The following is a 9,905-nucleotide window of genomic DNA, read 5'->3' on the forward strand; positions in this document are numbered from 1 at the left end:
CAGGGTCTACCCTTGTGTTTCTTCAAGCCCAGTCTGGGGATGGGGTGGTGGAGGGACGATAGGAAAGAAGGAGGAAGCACAGGGGACCTATCTCCCTAGTTCTGTTTCTGCTCACAGGGATAGCACCTTCAGCTCCATCTCCTCACAGGGCTGCCAATCCTCTTCCCTCCACCACAGTATGTTGCTCTGAGAATTAAACACCACGCACAGCCCTTACCTGGTACTTCCAGCTCAGTAACTATAAAGTCCCCTTCACCCTGCTTCCCATTGAGGCACCCACCCTGTCTTACCAAGTGTTAAATAAATCAAGCTCAGGAATTTGTTAACATTAAGTCTTTCTTTTGAAATGGACATAACAAACAAACAAACAAACAAACAAAACAAATGAAATGGAAGTGAAGTTTTTCTCATCCTTTAAGTTGTAGGGTTGATCCTTTTTATTTGAATGAATTAGTCTTTTCTGGATTCAGAAGATAAAAGAGAGAGAGAGATAGAAAGTAGGAGAGAATTACTCCAGGTAGTTTCTAAGGGACGTGTTATTTGCTTTTGGAATTGAAAAAGTAAGACTCCGGGAAAACAGAAATGCTGGAGTGATCACTGGGAAAGAACCTGGACATTCTGGCCACAGCTGATCCACCAAGCTTTGAAACTTCCTGTCTTGTTTTCTCTAAGAAATCCCCTTTTCCAGTATTTTTAGCTTCTTTCTCTCTGTAGGCTACTGTCTCTTAGCATATTAAACACAGTGCTCTCGAAATATCTCTAAAAGCTAGCAAACTTCCATAAGCCAGTTGTTGTGGTTTTCTGGTGGCTGGCTGGTACAGGGATAGAAACCTGGACCTTGGTGTTATCAGCACCACACTCTAACCAACGGGGCTAACCAGCCAGCCCAAAGCGAGCAAACTAAATAAAAACGTAACGGCCACTTTACACCCACAGGCTCTTTCTTGTCCCAGAGCCCTTCCTTTCACCACCGCCCAAACTTTTCTTCTTCTTAGCCAAGCTTCATGAAAAAATAATCTCCATCTCCTCACCTCACATTTTCTCAACTCACTGAAATTTATTCATTAAATGATACTTATGGATCACTCCATATTTGCTGGGACTAAAATAAAGAACAGGACAAAGAGTCTCACTCCATTGAAATAAATTTTCACCAACATGCCAATAAACATCATTGCCAAATCCAGTGGATGCCTCTCTGTGCTTAACTCATTTGCTTATACTCTGCAGCACTGAAAGATTTCAACAAAGGTTCAACAAGCTATCTGCCTGGCATTATGTGGTGGGGACACAAAGAAATATAATGTTGACCTTTGAATGAGGTTGCTTGCATTTCAGAGGGGACTGACACATGAGCCTGTGGTTTATCAAACAAGTGAATAATGCAGCAAACAGTTAAAGCCTAAGCTCTAAAGCAGTACTGTTTGGCTGAAAAGCCCAGACCTACCACTTGGGCAACTTGCCAAGCCTCCCCAGAGTTCAGTTTTTGGACTTGTAAGATGGAGATGATAATTATACCTACCTCACTGAGGCATTGTGAGGACTACAGGAGATGAAGCTAGTAAGCCCAGTGCCTGACACTGGGTGAACACTTGGTAAATATTTGCTATTACAGTTATGGCCCATTCTATGAGAGAGTTTCATAAAAGTGCCATGGGAGAAAAGATGGAGGGATATGGCCCAGTTGGGAGAAATCAGGGAAGGCTTTCTGGAGGAAGTGATAGTGAAACTGACCTTGGATTTCTCAGCCTCCCAAACTATAAGAAATAAACCTTTTTTCTTTATATATTACCCACTTTCAGGCATTCTGTTATAAGGAATAGAAAACAGACTAACACAAGTTTAGTCTACATTCTTTCTGCATCCAAGTGTCACTATTTTACTGGTTTTCTTCTGGATTCCTAAAGCCATTTCTAAAATTGCCTTGCCCTTTTAACCTGTTCCCCCTGAAACCACAGCATCTTTTCAAATGCAAAAGCTTATCTTGGCTACCAGCTTTAAACTCCTCAGTGACTCCCCATCGCAGCAGTGGCTTTCAAACCCATTTCATGAGGATTGACGAACTCTAAGAAAGCCCTGTGAACATAAACATTTATAATAAATATAGATATAACTGAAACGATTGGTTCCTACAAAATCCTATCTTTTTTACACAAAATGCACTGACATTTTCTGTTCTAGTCTATTCTTTTACAATGCTGATTGTGTTGGAGTGAGCAGGACTGAAGCCATGTTGGGACCTAAAACTGCATGGGCTTTAGAAAAAAAAAGTGGACACAGTTTTTTTCTTGGCACACATTTCTCTGAGTTCCTTCTTTTCTCATGTTAATTGATATTTTGAATCTTGGTTATGGGGCAAGATAACATTATTTACATCAATAAAGCTATGCTGATTCCACCCCCAGGCAGGGCCCTAAGATAATATCAAGGATGGGAACAGAAACCAGCTGGAGCCTTGGTGAGACCTTGCACTCGGCTCCTTGCAAGGAGCCCCCAGAGCTCACATCCCCCTCTGTCCTGCTTTTCACTTCCCATGTTCCATTCCCTCAATTTCCTCTTTAAAAACCCCTCAGTAAATCTGAGTCAGGGAGATGATTTTAGTCTGGTCATTCCCCTTCAGGTTTACCAGAGAAATGGTAACCTGACCAGTATTGCTGAGTCAAAGCTGACTTCCATCTTCAACAACATTTGACTTTTGAGTTGTTTGTTTTTGTTTGGGGCAGGTGGCCAGACTTGGGTTGAGTAACAAGATTTTGACAAGCCTAAGCCAGGAGGTGAATGCCCTAGGGTAAGAGATTTTGGCAAGCCAAGCCACAGTTTTTGTTTGGGACAGGCAGCCAGACTTGGGCCTGGTGACAATTGCAATCCATTGAATTGATCCATACTGAATGCCACACAAATTGAAAAATACCCATCTAAATGGTAAAATTTAAATATCTTGGTCGGTCTGGGATACTGAGTCCCCTAGCGTCTAGATTCTTATCTCCTGTTGCACCCCCAAACTTCCATCATTTGACTGCAGTTTTCTTAAAGAATGGTCTCCTGAGTGTTTGATTGTATACACACTCTTCCCTCTGACCCACCTTGTCCATCTGGGAACTCCCGCTCAGAGTCACACGCTTGGGACAGTCTTCCATTGTGTGGTTTCTCACCACCCTTTGACCGATTTGGGTGTTTATTTGTTTAAGTGGGAACACACATTCATTTTGCTTTACTTGTCTATTTTCCCACAAGGACTGAGACACTATTTTCTCTCATATATTTATTAATGGGACATTTACAAAGTTTTTCTGTGTGTTCCCTCTTCCTAGCCTATTCCCACCCTATTTCCTGTCTGTCTACACTTTGAGGTAAAGCTCACAAGCAAAGAGACTCACTTTTATATCCCAAGAGCTTAGCATGGCTTCCAACCTGTAGGAGATGATGAAGAAATACTTGTTGATTGGCTCAATACTAGGTACTATTCAAGGCACAGGGAATAAAAAGTAAAAAGCAATTTTTATTTTTTGGCAGCTGGCCTGTATGAGGATCAGAACCCGTGACCTTGATGTTAAAAGGCTGTGCTCTAACCAACTGAGTTAACCAGCCAGGTCTGTAATTCTGTCTTTAATAAGTCAGAGACTTACAGGAGAGACCAACAAAAAATCAACAGTTATAAAGCAGTGTTAAGGGCCAGCTCGTGGCTCACTTGGGAGAGTGTGGTGCTGATAACATCAAGGCCACGGGTTCGTATCCCTATATAGGGATGGCTGGTTAGCTCACTTGGAAGAGCGTGGTGCTGACAACACTAAGTCAAGGGTTAAGATCCCCTTACCAGTCATCTTTAAGAAAAAAATAAAAAAATAAAACAGTGTTAGAGCTAACATGACTTCATCTTCGTGGACAAGTCATACAGGGCTATGGCAGGGGGGTGGGTATGATGCAGTGTTTGGATAGAGAGGGCAGCGTGTTTAAAAGCAAGCTCATAGACAGGGCTAGACTTCGGGGTGAGCAAGAAAGGTGACACAGAAAGTCAAAGAGGTGAGTAGTCAGATATCAAGGGGACTTGAACACTTGAATCCTGAAATGGTATTCTTATTCACAGGGAGGGGAACCTGAAGGATTCTACACTTTAGAGTAATCTGATGAGATTTGCTGTATTCTGGATGAATCAGAGTAGGCCCAGGGGAGAAGTAGCCCAGACCAGATTAATAAGCACTGTCTGCAGAGGGGGTCTCAGGAAGGCCATCTTCTCCACTGGTCTCCAGACCTGGGTAATGACAGCGGGCTTTACAAAATACCGGCTCAGCAGTGGCTTTTTACATTTTAAAATTTTGTTTTCAAGCACCATGAGAACTGGATGGAGGGCAGGGAAGGCTTAATGGAGCATGGAATGAAGGGAGCCTTGGAGGTCTGGGAGCTGGGCAGGATGAGTTGGAGGTCACTGGGTGGACCCCGGACTGGGCAATGGGAGGCAGGTATCCCTGCAAACAATAGAGTGGAAATGCCATCCTGAACCCCTATATGGAGCTCTACAATATTGTCCCTCAAAGACTATCTCCTTCCTTTCCTGTGTTCTGTCACCTCTCCCTCCCCCAGTCTGAAGTAGTGTCCATAGCTGTTACATTCTGTAATTATCTAAATATATTTTGAGTTAAATAGGTTTTTATAGGTAAGGGTAGAGTCAAGTGTGGAGCATGAAGGTTATTAAGTAGCAAGTGTACATAACGCTATTTTTATATTATGCTGAGGTTAAGCAGTCAGTGTACAAATGATTTGGATTTCCTCACAATTTACTGAACAAAAAAATCTACGATATAAAAACTATTTTCTCCAGAAATGAATAAAGAACTGGATTAAGAGAACTGGATTCTAGCTCTAGCTTTACAACTACCTTGATCAAGACACTAAATTCATTTGAAGTCCAGTGCCCTTATCGGTAAAATGAGGGTCTTGGTGCAGGTAATCTTTGCAGTCCCTTTTAGCCATATCAGATTCAAGGCTATTTATTCACTGGAGTCCTGCTAATACTCATATGATTTGGATCCCCCTACAGCTATGGTGTGTGGCACTCAGCACAGGTTCGTTGAATGAACAAATGATCAAAAACATTTGCATTTCTCAAGACATGTTCTCCCTGCTTGGCATTCCAATCTCATTCTTCCATAACTTTGCATTTCCTTTATTAGATAAACTGAAAATGTGCACAAGGCTTTTAAAATAATTTTATGGTCTTACGGGCAGTTGTTAGAAAATCTATTTAAATTGCAAAGGTAAAAACTAAATGAAAGTCTCAATATTCAAACAGTGTACATTACTTAATTAAATTGAAATTGGTAAATGAAAAGGGAGATGATTAACATCCAAACTGGGGGCTTATTACCACTCTCTCATGCTTGTGCTCAGTCATCGAGTCTTCTTATAAAAGAAGCTGCATGGCACGCTCGGTTTCAATTTTATACAAAAACAGCTTTCCTCTAAATTATGCTTGTGCTGTATCAGTAATGGTTTCTATTTCTGTATTCTATTTTTTTCTCACTTCATGTTTTATAAATGAGGAAAATGGTAAGATTTAATTGTTCCCTGAAAACAAGAAAGTTGAAGTTAACAAATAGATATTTACTAAGGGCCTTCTATGTCCAAGAATTGTGTGAGGTCCTAAAATAATGAAAGATAGGACAATGGATTGAGAATGAACTGCAGATGTTTGAAGATCTTATGGAAATTGCTGAAATTGGAAAACTCACTGTGACCTCAGGACAATTGAGACAGAGGAAAATGACTGTTAACATGAATCTGTGTGAATGAAGAAGAAAAAAAGATATTTTGTGGACAGATGCATTTAAATAATCACAATAGCTATAAAGCCAAAGGACCAGAATCAAACAAAGATTCACAGCAACATTATCTCTGGTGTCCCCACCCCCCTCCAGTTATGGTGTATTCTGCCAGTAGATATCAATACCAGGCAGTATGAACTGACGTGTTAAAGAAAAAAAAAAAAAGAAGAAATGGGATATATAATCCTTGAATATGCACTTAGTACATTACATTAATATGGCCTTGTTAAACCCCAAAAGGAATAGCAAGCCATTCAGCTTTACAGAGAGAACTTCATATATGAAATTTTACATGGAAAGGTGATTTATAGAAACTTCTGATGGTTATACGTGTTGCCAATCTTTTACTAGAAAACCAACATTCAAAATGAATCAGGTATTGAGTCTATATAAAAATTTGAAATTAGCAGATGTTCAGTAAGTACTATACTGCACTCTGGTAAGAAAAGTAGAAACACTTGTTCAGCTTTGCTTAGAAAGTCTAGTGTTGAATACATTGTTTTTTCAGCCTGACACTCTTTGCCTCTTTTTGTGATAAAAGCCACCCCACTCCCATCCCCACTACACTTCTTTGTTTGGGAAGCACTCATGTCAAATATTATAATTTTGGAGGCCTGCCAAGGACAGTACATTTGATGTCTGACCACAGGGATAAGTACATGATTCAGGCAAAGACAATTATAAAACCCCATGTCGCTGGCTATGGTGATTGGTTCAAGTGTTAGCATGTGACCAAACACAGCCAATCAGATTCTTCTCTGTGATTTTTTTTTTTTCCCCTGAAGCAGGGGAGTAGAGTCCTCTCTTTCCTTTAGGATTGCAATCTCTGAGGCTATGCTCTGGGGAATACCTTATCTCATCATCTGGAAAGCTTGAGATAATAGTCTACCTAGTGAGAAGCAGAAGTAAGAGGAAGTAACAGGTTGTACCCAGATTTCAAAGAGTGTGCATTTTTAAATGCAGACCATGGTGTAGCTAGATGCAAGGAATGGAATTACATGGGAAAAGAAAGTTGCTTTTAGGTAGGTATAATAACTCAAAATATTTCTCAAGGTGAATAGTAGGGGCATTGAGAACACATATGGGCTGTGGACCAATATCTGTGGACCAAGGCTGGGTACTTTATGGACCCTCTTATGCCAAGCTTTACCCCTTTGCTTGCTGGACTGTTGGAGAGTTCTTGAAGAGTCTTCCGAGATAAGCAGAAACAGCTGGGTTGGTTGGAGGTGGGCACTCAGAGAGCAATGGACCGTGGCTATTAACTAACCATTATGGAAATATTTCAATATTTCAACATCAATATGGCTTACCAGTGCATACCAACTGAATAGCAGCCTTGGTTTGAGGAAATATGAGATGAAATTAGAGCTATTCCTTGTGGAAATGACAATGTAGACTGCATGATATAGATTGCACATGGCAATAAAAACTGTCAAATTGCTTGAGCTCAAATAGTTTGTACAGTTCTGGCTCTTGTAGTCTTGGATTACTCTTGCATTCATCGTAACCAAAGTGTCACTTATTTTCCACAATATGGCTGTCTCTGAGCATTCTACTAAGTACCAGAAAATAATAAAGGGTATTAAATATCAATAAAAGATCATTTCTCCAAGTCCAGAGTTAAATAAAATAAGCACTAAAATTTTATAAAGAAATACAGAGAAAAATGTTCTGAGCATAAGAAAAACTATTCCTAACTAATGAAAAAATAAGAAAGAATTTTCAGAAAACATAGAATAAAATTTCTTGAGTAGATTTTTGGGTACTTTGGCTAATAAATCTACTAAAAACAAAACAAAAACTTAGAGTATGAATGAAAATAAAAGATTTGAACTCCATATATGTTTATAGTGAACCAAATATTAAAGAAATACTATTGGTTGAATGAAGGACTATGATAGGCATACAACTGGCTTAGGAGTACATATTCTCTTCTCAGTTCCATGGGGAACATTCTTTGGGAACCCAAGGATCATGCGTTAAGGGATGATTAAACACCATCACAGCAGCCTTTTTACTCATTTCCCTTCTTTCCTTTGCCCCCTTCCAACCCACCCTATGCTTTGCTGCCAGATCTATCTTCCCAACATAGTTTTGATCATATTTCCTCCTTTCTTGGTACGTTCAGTGACTCTGCACAACTACTGAATAAGGTCCAATTCACTTTGTTTGGCATTTGTCTGGCCTCTCTCTGTGTTCTGGTGCTAGCACGAATTACAGTCCTATTCCCCACCACTCGCCTACCTTTGCACCATACCTGAGCCCAAACAGATTATTTGGCTTTTTTCTAACAAATTCTCCACATCTCAGGCTTTGAGCCTCTGGCTGCTCTTGTATTCTTGTCATTAAGGGTGCCCTTTCTCCCTCACTTCATCTCAGTTTTGCTAAGCTGAATCTTATCCAAAGTTGAAAACTTGTCTCTAAAAAGTCTTCACAAATGCTTATTACAACTCCATGAAGTATCTTCCTCCTTGAGCCCCCCTTTACTTTGTACTTCTGAACTGAATATATCATGTGGCACAGCACCATGGTTCCTGTAGTCTTGGATGATTCCAGCTAGTAATTGCTTTCGTGAATGATTACCGAGAGGTGTGGGAAATATAGAAGAATACTTTTTCTGTAATGTCATGCTAGAAGGGGTAAGAGAAAACAACTTTTTATTCCTTTTTCTAAAAAAGAGTGTGAGAGGGCTGGCTGAGTAGCTCAGTTGGTAAAGTGTGGTATTGATAAAAAAGTGTATGAGACCTCAAGGGCTACAGTAAGATTTCCAACATGTCTTTGGACCAATGATTTTGTATTTGACTCTGACATTTATTTGTCTTGGGGAATAGCCAATGATTCACTTATAATTGCATCTTCAGGTGCTTCTCATCATCCCATCCACTGGCATTAGGTTTGCCTCTCTGATTATATCAGGCTTTAATATTTTCACTTACCACCTTCTTGAAAATCACTGGTCTGGCCATAGGTGTTGCCTGCCTAATCACTTTCCTCGGGGGACACACAAGCACCAGCATGAGAATGATTGCAGGAACACACTTTGACGGTGGGTAGGAGCACTTGGCCCATTTAAATAGCAATCTTCGACTTCTAGTCAAGATGATAGAACAGATGGTCTCCAGCATCACTCTCTCCCCCAAATCAACCAATTTACAACTATAAAAAAGCAATGACAGCCAAACTAGGGTCACTAGAGCTCAGGGGAAGAGGAGAAGAGACGTACAGGTGCATGAAAGCAGAAGAAGCCACAATGAGAGAAAGAAAGAACTGCTCCAACCATTTCGAATCCCAGCCACTTCCAGGCTGGAGCTGCTGAGTGCATGCAGCGGGAGCCAGCAAAAGCCACAGCTGTGCCCGTTGGATGGAGTTGCTTGGAGGTGGCAGGGGAGAGGAGGGCCTTGGTGGCCCCCAGGCAAGCAAGACCACTAATAGGTTCCCATGACCAAAATAGGAGTGAGGGGCCACAACAACTGAAAAAAAGGAGCCACTCAGAGGCTGGTGAGTCATTGCAATGGGCCAGTGCACAACCCATCCCATAGGAAGTGTTTGCAGCACATGTGGTGAGGGAGATGGGCCCATGGGGAGGACACTGGGGCACAGCAAGGACAGCTGATCTGCACCTCAATCAGTGAAGGACTACTCAGAGGAGACTGGTCAGGAATATAGAATTGCAGAGGGGTACAGTTTGATGAAAAGACTCAGGCAGACCAGTTTCCACACAACCCAGGTGCACCGGATTTCACTAGACCTGGAAGTACCTATAAAGTCAACAGTTAAAACCTGAGCTGCATAAAAAGACTTCCCTATGAAATCAGCAGCAAAACAGCAATTTAGCTAAACCACAGAGCTCAAGTACTGGTCCCCACAGGAAGTTCCCCCATTTTAGAGGTATGCAAAAAGGACAACAAATTAGTCCCAGTGCAGAGTTTAAGTGGTGGGAACAGAAAATAATCCGAACACATAACTGAAAGAAAAAAAGTACCTGCAACCAGAGACGAAGTTTGAGATTAACTAGTAAAGGTCTCATTTCACAAAAGAACACCTATAACACCTAGAAGGCCAGAAGTCCCCTGTGCTACCAAGCCA

Source organism: Cynocephalus volans, chromosome 5 (genome assembly GCF_027409185.1).
Source record: "Cynocephalus volans isolate mCynVol1 chromosome 5, mCynVol1.pri, whole genome shotgun sequence".
Lineage (NCBI taxonomy): Eukaryota > Metazoa > Chordata > Mammalia > Dermoptera > Cynocephalidae > Cynocephalus > Cynocephalus volans.